The sequence below is a fragment of the Triturus cristatus genome, chromosome 3_2, assembly GCF_964204655.1.
Source record: "Triturus cristatus chromosome 3_2, aTriCri1.1, whole genome shotgun sequence".
Lineage (NCBI taxonomy): Eukaryota > Metazoa > Chordata > Amphibia > Caudata > Salamandridae > Triturus > Triturus cristatus.
This window is the reverse complement of record NC_140584.1, coordinates 606,157,398-606,173,915: the sequence shown is the minus strand read 5'-3', so window position 1 is coordinate 606,173,915 and position 16,518 is coordinate 606,157,398. Positions and strand designations below refer to the sequence as shown.

At 49.4% G+C, this 16,518-nt stretch overlaps 1 protein-coding gene across 1 annotated transcript in view; it reads right to left on the bottom strand.

The window, feature by feature from the left end:
- Positions 1 to 16,518, bottom strand: part of COL16A1 (collagen type XVI alpha 1 chain) — an 871,927-nt gene that overhangs the window by 766,872 nt on the left and 88,537 nt on the right. The gene's annotated exons all lie outside the window — the stretch shown is intronic.

Below are 16,518 nucleotides of genomic sequence, written 5' to 3'. Positions count from 1 at the left end.
ATCAACTCGTAGTTCCCCAAGGATCGTCTCTCAGCCCCACGCTCTTCAACATCTACATGGCCCCCCTCGCCGCCACCGTCAGACAGCATGGACTCAGCATAATATCCCACGCCGACGACACCCAGATCATCCACACCCTTACCAAGGACCCCATCACCTCCAGGCTCAACTTCCAGGAAGGAATGAAGGACGTCGCATCCTGGATGAGCAGCAGATGCCTGAAGCTCTACTCGGAGACCCTCCCCCTCTGCATGGGACAACACCTGGTGGCCCACCACCCTTGGCAGCCCTCCAACCCCCACAGACCACGCCCGTAACCTCAGCACCATACTCGACACTTCCCTCTCCATGATCTGACAGGTCAACGCCGTCGCCTCCAGCTGCTTCAACACCCTTCGCATCCTCCGAAAGACCTTCAAATGGATCCCCCCAAATCCAGGAAGACCGTCATGGACTACGGAAATGCCCTCTATGCCGGGATCCACAAGTCTCTTTTCCGCAAACTCCAGACCATACAAAACACCGCTGCCAGACTCGTCCTCGGCATCCTTCGACACGAGCGCATCACTAAACACCTGCGGAACCTCCACTGGCTCCCCATAGAAAAGAGAATTGCCTTCAAGATACTCACCCACGCCTACAAATACCTTCACAACACAGGACCCCAATACCTCAATGAGAAAATCTCCTTCCACGCAACCAAGTGAAACCTCCGATCCGCCGACCTCGCCCTCGCTGAAATCCTGCACATCCGCAGAGCCACAACAGGGGGAAGAGTTTTCTCCCATATCGCGGCCAAGACCTGGAACGAGCTCCCGATCGACATTAGACGCGCCCCCTCCCTGATCATCTTCAGGAAGACACTCAACACCTGGTTCTACGACTGAACGGAGCTGCTTACCCCTCCCCCCCAGAGCCTTCAGACTCTCACGGGTGAGTAGTGTGCATACAATTCCCTGATTGATTGATTGATTGATTGATTGATCTGGGTCGAAAAGTCAATGCTTCTTGATTCACCCATGTCCATAGTCTCATCACCCTAATACTAAGAAGAAGGAATTCCAAAGGGTGTTCACAGAACTTTATGTATTCCTAAAGGGATGGTCTTACACTAATGCATATTCTAGATACGTGGATGTAATTTGTATTCTTTTGATATCTGTCTATAGCACGCATGCACCATATGTCACATGGCTCAATAAAGCCACGTTGTTTATATTGTTTGTTTTGCTATGTGTGGATGTGACTGTCATATACTAAATTGACTATTAGAAATAATATACATAGAAAATTTTACTTTTGTTTACGGTATGTTTTAACTTTCATCCTTGTCTAAAGTACTTACTGGATATTGATTGACATGGAGTACTATTCAGGAAAGACATTGTCAATATATTATTTTTATTTTCTATACATTTTTGTTTACTAAGCAATTGTTTCACCCCACAGAGCCCATTGTAGATTATATTGCTTCTCTCGTCTCGTCGGTAATTTCTCCTTCTAAGTCCTCTAGGCAGTGCTGCAGTTGTGCCTTGCTTCCCAGTGGTAATTCCTTCATCTTTGTCCTCTAGACAGTACTGCTAGCACTGCTTCTCTGGCCCCTTAAGTAACTCCTGCATTCTAAGTCCTCTAGGCAGTGCTGCGGGGGTGTGTCCCATTTTCCAGTGGTAATTCCTTATTCTTAGTCCTCTAGCTGCTTCTCTTGTCCCAATGGTAATTCCTCTTTCGTAGGCCTCTAGATATTGCTGCAGCTGCTTCGTTGGTCCAAGTGGTAATTCCTCATTCTAAGTCCTTTAAGCAGTGCTGCAGCTGTGTCTCTGGTCACAGTGGTAATTCCTCATTCTTAGTCCTTTAGGCAGTGCTGCTAGCTGCTTCTCTGGTCCTAGTGGCAAATCCTCATTCTAAGTCTCAAGACTTTGCTGCAGCTGCTTCTCTGGTCCCGTCGGTAATTCCCACATTTTAATTCCTCTAGGCAGTGCTGCAGCTGTGTCTCTGCTCCCAGTGGTATTTCTTCATTCTTAGTCATCTAGGCTATGCTCCTAGCTGCTTCTCTGGTCTTGTCAATAATTTCTCATTCTAAGTCCTCTAGACAGTGCTGCTAGCTGCTTCTCTGGTCCAGTTGGTAATTCCTCATTCTAAGTCTTACCGACAGTGCTGCTAGCTGCTCCTCTGGTCCCGTCAGTAATTCCTCATTCTGAGTCTGCTAGACAGTGCTGCTAGCTGCTTCTCTGGTCCCATCAGTAATTCCTCATTCTGAGTCCTCTAGACAGTGCTGCAGCTGCTTCTCTGGTCCTGACGGTAATTCCCACATTTTAAGTCCCCTAGGCAGTGCTGCAGCTGTGTCTCTGTTCCCAGTGGCAATTCCTCGTTTCTAATGCTCTAGCCAGTGCGGCTAGCTGCTTCTCTGGTCCCATCAGTAACTTCCCCATTCTTAATCTTCTAAGCAGTGCTGCAGCTATGTCTCTGGTCACAGTGGCAATTCCTCGTTCTTAGTGCTCTAGGCAGTGACACTAGCTGCTACTCTGGTCCCGTCAGTAATTCCTCATTCTGAGTCTGCTAGACAGTGCTGCAGCTGCTTCTCTGGTCCTGACGGTAATTCCCACATTTTAAGTCCTCTAGGCAGTGCTGCAGCTGTGTCTCTGTTCCCAGGGGCAATTCCTCATTCCTAATGCTCTAGGCAGTGCTGCTAGCTGCTTCTCTGGTCCCGTCTGTATTTCCTCATTCTAAGTCCTCTAGACAGTACTGCCAGCTGCTTCTCTGATCTCATTGGTAATTTCTCATTCTAAATTCCCTAGACAGTGCTGCAGCTGCTTCGCTGGTCCGGTCAGTAATTACCACATTTTAAAATCTCTAGGCTGTACCGCAGCAGCTTTTTTGGTCCTGTCAGTAATTCCTCATTCTAAGCCCTCGAGACAGCGCTGCAGGTGCTTCTCTAGTCCTAGTGATAATTTCTCACTCTAATCCCTCTAGGCGGTGCAGCAGCTGTGCTTCTCTTCCTAAGTGGTAATTCCTCTTTCTTAGTCCTCTGGAATCCACTAGTAAAAAATATATAATTTACCATGCCAATAGCTCTAACTATCACAAATGCGAGACGGATTGCATTGCAAATGCTTGTTTAGCTTACAATGACAAGCAGAGAGAAAAGGTTAATTGTTTGCACTCCTTAGATAGAGAAAAGCTAGAAATCTTTCTGCATATTTCTGAACACTCAGAGATAGTGCAGCTTTGTTTTTTAAAAAGCCCGACTTCCATTCAACTGTTTCTAATATTTGTTTTCAACAAACAACTAACAAGTTTTTGGTGTGATAATTTTGCACTAGAGGTTTTATTTGTATTCGTTGTGTTTGCACGTGTGCGCACTCTTTCATATGAAAGAGCTATGTACCAAGGTTTTAATTCGTTTGTGACTTGCAATACCCTTGTAATGTGCGCCAGGGGGTACTTTATCCCATATGTATCTAACTTTTCAAATGCCATCTGTGGCATTAAGGGCATTGAATTTTCCTAACATACAGACACACGGGGAGGAAAACAATCCTATCCAGGCCTGTCTGTGACATCAGAGAGAGCCGGATGGCATTCAAGAGCCTCGCATGCAATTCGGTCATCGCCCTGCCACTATTACATGTCAGCGGTTTCTCAGGGTTATATGCTGCCTGCCTGACTTTATTTAACTCATTGGCGTCTCACTTCTGGGTATACCGCTCTCCTACGTCCAGAGACTCAACTGCAAGAGCAAACAGCAAAGGCAAGAGCAGTCACCCCTGCTTCACATCCCCTCTTCAGTTCCGACCTCAGAAACCAGTGTCCCAGGGCAGACTCTAGCAGTGGGTTTATGTCCCATAGACTGCCACAGCTGAGGACGTTCAACCCAAACCCCCTGTCCTTCAGTTCCTAGGTCCTGTATTGCCACTCAAGGTTAAAACATGTATATTCTTTGTCTGGCGTCTTTACTGCATAGTTTTGCTTCTCCGGCTGTACTGAGTGTATGTAATGCATGTGCTACTCTCCTCGGATTCTGGGACGTGCTCTGTCATATATGCATGTACCATGGTGCGTAACACACAATTCAGGATTTTACTAAACAGCTTGGTGTCTGTGTTCATCATGGCGAGGGGTCTGTGTGAGCCAGACTCCTTTGGGTTCTTGTCTGGCGTGGGAATCATGGTGAAGAGGCCTTTCTCTTTGTGCCTGGCAGAGCCCCACCCTCTCAGGCCTCCTCATGCACCTCTGCCAGCTGCTGGGAGACTGGTATTGCTCTCACCGGATGCCATCACTTCCAGGTAACATCCCTCCCCGAGGCATTTCTCGCATAGCTTTCATCTAAGCTCCTTTCACAATGGAGGCCTACAGCTCTTCCTTTTGTTCTTCAGCCAACCGGGGTAGAGAGGCTTCAGCCAACTATGTCAGCAGTTGTTCCTATCCCACCTTCACTTATGTATGAACTTGTTCTAAGTGTTCTCTAAATATGCCATTGAAGTCTGCCTGGTTGACTGCTGTCCCACCCTCCTTTTGTAGCTTTGTTACCCCTGATTGTGGGTTGTCCCTCTTCAGTGACCATGCCAGCAGTCTCCCAGGTGTATCCCCTTCCCTTTGCAATCGCTGTCTGCTAGTTCTGCCTGTAAACCTGCCTGGTGTTCCCTATTTCTACCCTATTGCCCTCTCTGTTTCTGTTCATTCTCTATGTCTTGCTGTGATCTCTACTGCAGTTTTTCCCAAGCATGAGGTTTTCTGTTCTAATTTCTTGGGATCCCTCTCGAGAGCCACCTTCACACCATACATTTTACCCCTACACTTCCCCTGAGGACTCCCTCCCAATTGAGTGCCCGAGTATTTACAGAGCCCCAGGTGTCGTTTACATAATCACCTTTTTTAGCTCTCATGAAATCCTGCATCCTGTAGCGCCTCGGGTCTGAGCCTCGAGGCAGGAATTCAGGAATGTTCAAAGCCTCCCTTATATCCCATCATCAATGGGGAATAACCGAGAGATGCTGAGGAACCTCAGATCTATGCTGTACAGAATGCTGTGAGAGAGTTAGGGACCTAGATGAAAACAAATTGCTTCAAATTAAACGGAAGACGTAGGTTTTGATATGTGGCGAACTCCTGGCATATGGTCTATCTAGCCTGTGGTGGCCAGCTGAACTTAGAGCTCACCCCATGCTTGTGGATTCTGCGAAAAATGTGGGGGTCATTTTTGTTAAACTCTTTCACTGCCTATATTAAGCAGGTGTTAATGTGTTTCTGTATTTTATGTTTATTGAGAAACTATTACCAATTCATCCCAGTTGCGTCATGGAGAACAGTTATCCTGGTGCTTATAGCATCGCGTCTTGATTATTGAAATTCGCTGTATTTGGGAATTAATCAGATGTTGTGCCTCAGATAGCTGAAAATGCAACTGCTCGCTTGATTCACTCCATTTATGAGGCTATGAAAGGACTTTGTTGGTTGCCTTGGTTGGTGGACACAGTGAGCGTTCCATGAGGCCAGGCCAGGTTCCATCGCGGCCAGATCTGGCTGTACGTACCAAGAAGGCCTCTTGGATGCTTCAATAGGAGGGATGTGGTGGTTACTAGAACTAGACAGAACAGATGAGGTGGTGAAGCTTTTTCCTTCCTAGCAGCTGAATTGTGGAACTCACTACCCAGTGAGAGTAAAGCCACGGAAAACCATCCTCAATTTAGGAAACTCAATAAAACCTGGCTCTTTTCCCTAAATATATGAGAGTGTCCTATTCATTAGGACTGGCTAACTCAGCACCAAGACGACACCAGGTAGAGGTGACCTTTAGAAGTGTTTATCAAATCATATCTCTACTGTATGTGTTGTGCATGATTGGACAGCATGAATACTTTTTCTTGTAGGATTAAACTCTCTCCAAATTTCTAGCAGTGCATATTTTCCATGATCTCCTCAGGGTGACTAACATACCTGACTTGCTTTTCAAGTTGGAGGTGCCTATCCAATGTGCCCCGTAAGACACAATTCAGACCTCCTGCCTGTATTACTGGGGCTCCCATGAAAGGCTTACACATTCCCATGACTTCCTCAAAGAAGGGTTTGTCATCTATATTTGGGGTGTAAATATTTACAATGCTAATTTCTTTTATGTCTAATGCATTGGCCAGTAAATGGGATTGCCCCTCCATATCACCTTTTATGTCGTCCATTTTAAATATAATTTATGAGGCTATCCATGTGGTCACTCCCCTGACATACATGTAAATGGCTGAAGACATTCATCTCCTCCAAGTTTTCATATCCTCAGCTTCTATAAAGTGTACTTTCGGGAGAAAAGCCAAACGAATCCTGTACATTTTTAGGTACAAGAGGACCCTGTATAGCGTTGTGTAATATTTCACACCATTTCAATTTCAATTCCGGTACTTAATTGTTCCCATTGTGTGATGCGCCTGCCATAGCCTGAGGCCTCTAATTGTTGGACCAGGTCCATAGCTCACAAGATGCTCTGGTGCTGTGGTTGGGAGTGTTTCCATTCCTCTTGGTCTTTCCAGGCTCACCCATTTTCTTGTGCATGTATGATGGACATCCGTTTTGAATATTCCCTCTGAAAACTACCCAGCCCGACATTCACCTTCTAACGCTAACATTTAGCCTAAACCTCTCAGTTCACACTTATAGTGTGCTCACTACATCCCACTCTATTTACTTTTAACTTTACCAACCAAGTTAGACTGGACTGTGATCGAATTTCAACTATTAATTACTCAATTCCCAAGGGGCATCTCCCAGGCAACACGCTCTCTTGGGCAGAGTGGGTTTAGGCCACAGCACCCTAAGTTAACACCCATCCAGCTGTGCCCACATAGCATATATTATTAATTCAAAATAAATTGATGTGGGACACCCCCGCGCCACACGGCCACCAGCTGCTGCGTGTGCCCCTTGCCTGCCCTCTGCCTCGCTGCTGCCTCGTTTGCCGGTTGCCGGCTGCCTCCGCTGTGGTTGTTTTTGCTCTTGTTTTGTCGATAATTTGTGCCTGTTTTGTTTTAATTTCATTTTGCCCTTGTTTTGTCGATAATTTGTGCCTGTTTTGTTTTATTTCTTTTTCCCCGTGTTTTGGTTTTCCTTCCTTGTTGTCCGCCTACCTCGCCGCCCTCCGCCCTCCCTTCCCGCCACCGCCGCTTTTCCCCGCCCCTTTTTCGATTCTGTACCCTCCCCGCTCCCGCCTCCCAGCTGCTCCGCCCACCCGCGCACTTGGCCTTAAATGGCGACCGTGCGACGCAGGTGAGTGTGACCCACTTGTGGGACACCCCCGCGCCACACGGCCACCAGCTGCTGCGTGTGCCCCTTGCCTGCCCTCTGCCTCGCTGCTGCCTCGTTTGCCGGTTGCCGGCTGCCTCCGCTGCGGTTGTTTTTGCTCTTGTTTTGTCGATAATTTGTGCCTGTTTTGTTTTAATTTCATTTTGCCCTTGTTTTGTCGATAATTTGTGCCTGTTTTGTTTTATTTCATTTTCCCCGTGTTTTGGTTTTCCTTCCTTGTTGTCCGCCTACCTCGCCGCCCTCCCTTCCCGCCACCGCCGCTTTTCCCCGCCCCTTTTTCGATTCTGTACCCTCCCCGCTCCCGCCTCCCAGCTGCTCCGCCCACCCGCGCACTTGGCCTTAAATGGCGACCGTGCGATGCAGGTGAGTGTGACCCACTTGTGGGACACCCCCGCGCCACACGGCCACCAGCTGCTGCGTGTGCCCCTTGCCTGCCCTCTGCCTCGCTGCTGCCTCGTTTGCCGGTTGCCGGCTGCCTCCGCTGCGGTTGTTTTTGCTCTTGTTTTGTCGATAATTTGTGCCTGTTTTGTTTTAATTTCATTTTGCCCTTGTTTTGTCGATAATTTGTGCCTGTTTTGTTTTATTTCATTTTCCCCGTGTTTTGGTTTTCCTTCCTTGTTGTCCGCCTACCTCGCCGCCCTCCGCCCTCCCTTCCCGCCACCGCCGCTTTTCCCTGCCCCTTTTTCGATTCTGTACCCTCCCCGCTCCCGCCTCCCAGCTGCTCCGCCCACCCGCGCACTTCGCCTTAAATGGCGACCGTGCGAACGCGCAGCGGTCACGCGCAGCGGGTGCGCCGATTGTGCGCCGAAGGCGCGCCAAAGGCAAGCCCGTCTGCGCCCGTCCACGCCTGGACCGCGCCCAGTGCCAGGACCCCTGGCCCACGAGGACCCCGACCGACCCGCCTGACGTACTCCGCCGCCACCCTCACCGCTCTCAACACCGGCCGACTCCCAGATTGCCATCAAGCCACTCCACGACGTACCCACGGACCTTTCAGCTGCCACGCCTGCAAGTTCACCTGCATCCGGACCAGCCTCGCACCAGCACCCGCCAAGTCGAACACCAGCAGCACCCACCTCAAGTGCATCCTGCTCAACACCCGCTCCGTCCACAGACACGCCATCGAACTCTGGAACCTCCTAGACGCCACAGCCCCTGACGTTGCCTTCCTCACGGAGACCTGGATGAACGCCTCTTCAGCTCCCGACATCGCCATCGCCATCCCAGAGGGCTACAAGATCGTCCGGAGGGACCGAAACGCCAACCAGATGGGAGGAGGCATCGCCATCATCCACAGGAGCACCATCCGTCTCACGACCAGCACCGACAACACCCTGACCAGCGCCGAACACCTGCATTTCCAGATCCACACCAACCCGAACACCACCCTCAGAGGCACCCTGATCTACCGACCCCCTGGACCACGCACGCAATTCAGCGAGGACATCGCCGACTTCGTCAGCCCGCATGCCCTCCCCTCCGCTGACTACATCCTCCTGGGAGACCTCAACTTCCATCTGGAGAACAACAACGACCGCAACACCAGCACCCTGCTCGACAACCTCGCCAACCTGGGACTCAAGCAACTGGTGTCCACCCCCACCCACCTCGCCGGACACACACTCGACGCAGTCTTCTCTTCCAGCACAGACATCGACTTCAGCCACGCCACAGAGCTTCAATGGACGGACCACAGCTGCGTCCACTTCACCTTCAAGAGAACGACGACCCACCAACACCAGCAACAGGCCGCCCGCAGAAGCTGGAACAAGATCACAGCAGACCAGCTCACCACCTCCCTGAGCCAGCACCCACCTGCCAGCTCAGCGAACCCCAGCCAGGCCGCCGACAACCTCACGAAGTGGATCAGCAACTGCGCGGACGAACTCGCCCCACTGAGGACCCCGCCTAGCAGACCCGGCAGCAAGAAGGCCCCATGGTTCACCGACGAACTCAAGAGCTCCAAGAAGAACTGCCGAGCCCTCGAGAAAGTCTGGAGAAGGGAACCGACACCGGACAACAGGACCTCCTTCAAACTTGCCACCCGGAAACACCACCAGCTGATCCGCGCCGCCAAGAAAACAGCATTCAAGGACCGGTTGGACAACAACGCACACAACTGCAAGGAACTCTTCAACATCGTGAAAGAGCTTTCCAACCCCAGCGCAGGAAACGACATCACCCCATCGCAAGACCTCTGCAACTCCCTCGCTTCATACTTCCACAACAAGATCGCGGACATACACAACAGCTTCAACAACCAACCAACGCACACCATGACCGAGCAACCACCCCCCACCACCACCCTCCACGCCTGGACCCCGATCAGCACCGAAGACACCATCCGCACGATGAACTCCATCCACTCCGGATCACCGACCGACCCCTGCCCTCACCACGTCTTCAACAAGGCCGACGCTGTCATCGCACCCCACCTGCGAGACATCATCAACACATCCTTCGACACCACCATCTTCCCTGAGAGCTGGAAACACGCCGAACTCAGCGCTCTACTCAAGAAACCAACAGCGGACCCCACCGACCTCAAGAATTACCGCCCCATCTCGCTCCTCCCGTTTCCAGCCAAAGTCATCGAGAAGACCGTCAACAAGCAGATGGCCGCCTTCCTCGAGACGAACGGATCCCTCGACCCCTCACAGTCCGGCTTCCGAGCCAACCACAGCACCAAGACCGCCCTCATCGCCGCCACCGATGACATCCGAGCCCTGATGGACAATGGAGAAACAGCGGCCCTCATCCTCCTAGACCTCTCCGCGGCATTCGACACGGTCTGCCACCGCACCCTAGTACGGCGCCTCAGCAACATCGGAATCCAGGACAAGGCGCTGGAATGGATCATCTCCTTCCTCGACGGAAGAACACAGAGAGTCCGCCTACCACCGTACAAGTCAGAGGCCTCCGAAGTCATCTGCGGCGTCCCCCAAGGATCATCTCTGAGCCTCACCCTCTTCAACGTCTACATGAGCCCCCTCGCGGCCATCGTACGCAAACACAACCTCAGCATAATCTCCTACGCCGACGACACCCAGCTGATCCTCTCCCTGACCAACGACCCCGCCGCCGCCAGAGCCAACCTGCACGAAGGGATGAAAGAGGTAGCCGAGTGGATGACGACCAGCCGCCTGAAACTGAACTCGGACAAGACGGAGGTCCTCATCCTGGGCTCCTCACCCTCCGCCTGGGACGACTCCTGGTGGCCTCCCGCCCTGGGCACCGCACCCAAACCGACAGACCATGCACGCAACCTGGGCTTCATCCTGGACCCCTCCCTCTCCATGACCAGGCAAGTCAACAACGTCTCCTCGGCGTGCTTCAACATCCTACGCATGCTACGGAAGATCTTCTGGTGGATCCCCACCGAGACCAGGAAGACCGTCACCCAGGCCCTCGTCACCAGCCGACTGGACTACGGCAACGCCCTCTACGCCGGTACCACCGCCAAGCTCCAGAAGAGACTCCAGCGGATCCAGAACGCCTCAGCCAGACTCATCCTCGACATCCCACGAACCAGCCACATCTCCGGACATCTGAGAGACCTTCACTGGCTCCCCGTCAACAAAAGAATCACCTTCCGCCTCCTCACCCACGCACACAAAGCCCTACACGACCAAGGCCCGAGCTACCTCAACAGCCGAGTCAACTTCTACGCTCCCAAACGCCACCTCCGATCAGCCAACCACGCCCTCGCCGCCGTCCCCCGCATCCGAAGAGCGACTACAGGAGGAAGGTCCTTCTCCTACCTGGCCGCCAAGACCTGGAACTCCCTCCCTCCCGACCTGCGCCTGACCCAAGACCACCTCTCCTTCAGGAAGAAGCTGAAGACCTGGCTGTTCGAGCAGTAGCTGCACCCCCCCCCAGCGCCTTGAGACCCTACGGGTATGTAGCGCGCTTTATAAGTGTCACTGATTGATTGATTGATGTATTCCAAAGTAGATTGCCTTTGCTCCGACAGCCCAAAATAAAGCACTGGCTTTCTTAGTTGTCACTCCTCTACCCTAACCTCTAGTTGTTATGATCATGACTGATTCTCGCTCTCTATGCCCAGCAATCTATGCAGACTATTGCAATACCGGATCACCCTCATGCTGTGTATTGCACATTCTCAGATACCATCCCATGGTATTTGGAACCTCTGTATAATGCCCCTGTTCTTCTACACCTATCTTTACGGTGCTTTTCAGGCGGTTGATTAGCCACCATTGCTGCAGGTCCTTTAGCCATTGTAAATTGTCTCATTTTATTTTGCTACACTGATTTTGCCTTTTTATCTCATTTTATGAGAATACTATTGATTCAATGTGCTTCAGAGCTGCAACACATGTGCGGTATGTTGTGCTTTTCCAGAAAGTACAACTGTGGGGGCCACAAGACTGGTGATGCACAGTGGTTCTGGTGACTGTTGTTTCCCTATCGGTATTTGCATCACCTGTCAACACTCTGCAAATGGAGACTTTTAATCCCCGATGGGGGCACCAAGTGCACAAGGCCTACCCTCGCATCCGTGGATTTGCAGTGATCAGCTACATGTGTAGAGAACTGGCTTCCCTTCCCGATCACAGCTCGTCATTTTTTCAAGGGCCAGGATTTTGATTAATTTTGCCGGTGTTTCCTTGTCAGTAAGCACGCTATTACTGCTAAGTAGGTACGTCGATGGAGCTGGGCCAGGTGTCAGTGGGACCACCCCTCCTGTTGTCTCCCACTGCTGTTGACCTACACAGTATTAATGCAGGAGTGTGTCTGAATCCATCACTGTCAAGACTGGGGCAGTCAGCCAGGCTTCTACAACTGCAGGCCGCTTGTCTTTCTAGCGCTTCAGGCTGGGCAGCCCTTGTCCGACGTTTCTGCCCGCCTCATCACCTCCTATGCGGGAACCATCTTAAGCCTCCAGTTTTCTCAATGAGCGGCCGCTCTCCTTTTTTCAATGTTGTGCTCCTCGGTTGTTGTCCAACTTTAAAAAAAATGTTTTTTTGAGAGCATTATAGGGGGACATTACTCAATTCGACAGCTCAAGTGGCAGTTATGATCCACATAGTACATCAAGGGATATCAACAATGTGGTATATACAGGGTATAACTTTGTGCTCCATTTTTACAGCTTGAAGAACAATAAACTCACAACCCCCACTCTCTCAGACCCCACCCAGCAGCTAACAAACACCAAGTCAATGTCCACGCAGACCAGTGGAAACTGTGACAACATTAACCCGGCAGAAAGGACCACAATCACCGCATAACACGGAGGATCCACAGAAATGATACATACTCAGTGAAAAGTAAACATGATAGTAACTTAGAATCAAACACCGCAGAATTAGTCAGGGGAGCCTTAAACTCTTTCACCAGGAGATTCCAGATTTGCACTATAGAAAATTTCCTCAAACCCACAGGTTTCTCTCCATGTAGGAGCAAACCTTCAGACTGGAGACTGAGGGGAAGATCCACGCTCTGTGTGCCAGCAAATGGGGGAGATGTGCTTTTCTAATGTGTTGTGATGTTTCGTTTAGCTAAAAGCAAACCGAGATAAATGTACTTCGTGGAGGATTTGTCTAGTTTGTGTGGAGGAAACTGACCCAGCAAGACAGATTCCATGGAGTTGACCAAGGAGCAACTGTTCATGTGAGTCAATATCTCAATAACCTTAGACCAGTAGGGGGCAAGGGCATGTGTGGTAGGTCGGCTTCTGACTGCCTCCAGCGTACATGTTGCTAATACGCTTGTGTTTAGATATATTTAAACCATGCGTTACGTGATGCTTTATGTGGCTATGCCAATAAATTATGTAGTTGGTGTCCCACTTACCAGGACCCTCTGGTCAGGCCCAAGTAATCTTCCCCAGAGGTTGCTGTCCTCTCACCTCTTCCAGAGGGATCCTCAGCGGGTCTCACCTCAGTTCTTATAGGGGCCTGTCCGCTGCGTCCAGATGCAGACAATCTGGCCATTCTATGGAAAGCGCAAGGTCAGGCCCCGCCGCAGTCCTCTGCTCCAGGACAAGCCCCAGCCCGTGCTCATCGTCTCCCAAATGCCCCAGCCTGAACCCAACTCAGGCTGGGCAATAGCAAAGGAGCCAGCTGCCACCTACTTGCCAACTATTTACCACCAACCATGGTGTTTACAAGTCCCCAGGCTTCCAATCCAGACCCCAAGCTCCAGAAGGAGGAGGAGCACCACAGCCAGTTCACCACCACCGGCAGCTTCGGAAATGTCACACTCTTCCAGCGCACTGTGGCACACCTGGAGGGATCCTCTTCATTTCTAGGTTTGCGGGTTTGGGCCACGGGTTTTGTAGGATTAATAGGGATTTAGTCAAAGAGCTCTAGGCAAGCGTGTCCGCTGTGTTGCCCTACCAGGCCTTGCCCTGATGCTCTATATCCGTAACATCTGTGATGCTCCAGACCACTGTCATTGGTGGGTTTACATATCAAACTCAAGGGAAGTTTTGCTGATGCAACTCCGCTAAAACTATCAATGCTTTACGTATCTATCGCCACCCCATACTGCTTCAGACTTAACACCATCAGTACTTTAAATGGGCAGGTCCTGTCAGTTGCGGAGTACCCGCACTTCTTTCATTTATACAGGAGAGGATGTGCACTCGCAGCAGCGGTGCAAAGCATTCAATGGTAGAGTACAGGCACTTCTCGGTTGCAGAGGAGCTCTGTGATAGTGAGCACACACACTTCTAGGTTTCCAACCAGAGGTGCGGTTTAATCATTAACACAATCAAAGCTGTGCAGGATTGAACAACCGTAGTACTGTGGAACTCCAGGTGTGCTTTACTACTAAGAACAAACTTACAAATCAGTGATTATTCAAACCCCTAACAGTGCTGCCTTCCGCTGCTTCCACCATTGATACCTTACGCTTCGGATAGCAGGTGCGCTTTACGTCTCTAGCACCAGGGCTTCTCTCCACCTCTAACATAAAAGATGTTTGATAAAACTAACACCGATTATACGTCACACATGTGAAACAAGATATGCTTTACACCATCAATGCCACAGGTGCTTTGTACTTTTAACTCCAGGGATTCTTAGGTCTGCAGCAGTTGCAAGATTTGGATTTGTATCAACAGTGATCCTGTACATCTCTAAGACAACGACGTTTCACAATCCAACTTTACACCCCTAACACTTTACACATGTTAACACTGGTGACAACATCTCCCACTAGAAAAATTTTCATTCATCAAATCAGAGATGCTGAGCACAGAAAGGGTAAGAGGGGTGCCTGGAGAAGGGAGCCATGCAGATCCATGTTCGAAGAAAGGAAAGGGTGAACGGAGGAAGGTAAGGCCAGAAATCCAGCTACTACAACTAGGGACATTTTAAGGATTTTGGGGGCTGTGGGCCAAACATATTTTGGGGTCCCCTGTTTGGAACAGATTTGAATGTATTATCCAGTTTTAGCTTTTTTATGCGAGGTCACTAAGTGCACAGGCACACTCGTCTAAATTCTAAATGTGTTTAATCTAGTATTTATGGATAGCGATGTGTGTTTTCAATATTGTAAGACAGCAGCAGCACACTAATATTACTGCAAAAGATCTTAGTGACTCTCTCATTTCTTACATGTGAGGTTCTGTTTTGTTCTAAAAAATGTTTCTCTGAATGTTGAATGAAACATAAACAAGTCTGCCATAGACTCCCACACATCACCCACATTAAATACACATTAAAGGAAAACAGCTTCCAAAATAATTTGTTGGAGAATTATTAGAGGTAACCAGAGCAAGACTCTCTGCAAAACAGAGATGGCTCTAGCCCAGGGCTGGGGCCCTGGGCTAGAGCCCACTTTGCCCCTGCATTAAAACGTGTCTGCATACCTGAGCAATCTAGGGGACCTTACAAAGTGCCAATGAGATGCTCCTTGAAGAGGCTGATTTTGAATTGGTGTCGGAATTGCAGAATTGATAGTCCGATTCTGACTTGTGGAAACGTAGTTTCAAATCTATGTATACAGGAAGAATTCTTGACTTCTTTTCCTTTTTGCACTTGTTGATTTTAAGGCTGGGGTCCTTGAATTTGATGGTTAGTCTTTAGATTAGATGGTTAGTCCTTAGATGGTTAGTCCTTAGATGGTTAGTTTTTCAACTGGTCTAATGGTGCACAGGTTCATACAGCTACATAGGTGATGCAAGATGATTGGACCGATCTACAATAGGTTGGTTGGCAGCAAAAGAACTTACATCAGCGCTGAGGAGATGTCTCGGCAATTCTTCCGTTCACTGGGGTAAGATTGCTGGGAGGGCATTACTCTCACCAGTTAGACCTGTTCTTCTGGTGTTCATTTGCAGGATGGAGGCTGTCTCTTTCCTCTGTACCCAGAGTTGGTATTTATGCTGCATTGGTCTTCTTTGCAGTCACTACTGATGTCCATGCAATGAGATCAAGTTGTACATTCTACTCTAGCAAGCGCCCTTAGCAGTTGTGACATGCTTGCCCTGAATGTGTGTCGAAAATGCTTGCAGATCTTGACAAAACAGTACCGAACTCCACCATAATAATAGGCAAACTCTGATCATTCAAGTCTACTGATCTCTGAAGGAGGCATTCACACACGCAAAACTGTCTGAGAAATGCCAGGGAGTCGAATACAAGTCTGATAAGCAAGGGCTCTAGAGAGAGGACATATTCACAAACAGTGACGCACATAAACTCTGCTTCTTCATAACCTGAAAAACCAATACTAGTCAAGTGACATGACCTTCTCTGTTATCTGCTGTCCCAAAAAAAATGTTTTCTAGAACCGGAGGAAGAACATGTGCAAACATAGCCAGCTTATAAAATGATATTTCCAACAATGACTGTGGTAGGAATTACCAGTAGTAAGGGAACCCTTCCAAAGAAGAAATGATAGCTCGATGGTTGTATGTCAGAATAGCTTATACACAAATAACTGCTGACTTCATATTGTGTCCTTAACAATGTTTAAAAGAATATCATCTCATTAGGTGTAATAGTTCAATAAATACTTACCGCATGGTAATGTTTTTGTAAACGATGTTTAGGGCTCAAAATGTATTGCAGATGACTTTATAACAGTGATTTTCTGGTACCACACCTAGATAGCAGATGAGAGAGGGAGACCGTCTCCATTGTAGAGGCAAATTACAAATTGATGAAGGATCCATTCTGAAATCAGGTGAACAACACCAAACACCTCCTTCTCTGGTCCCCACAAAAAGCATCGCTGCCAGGGCCCATCAGCACT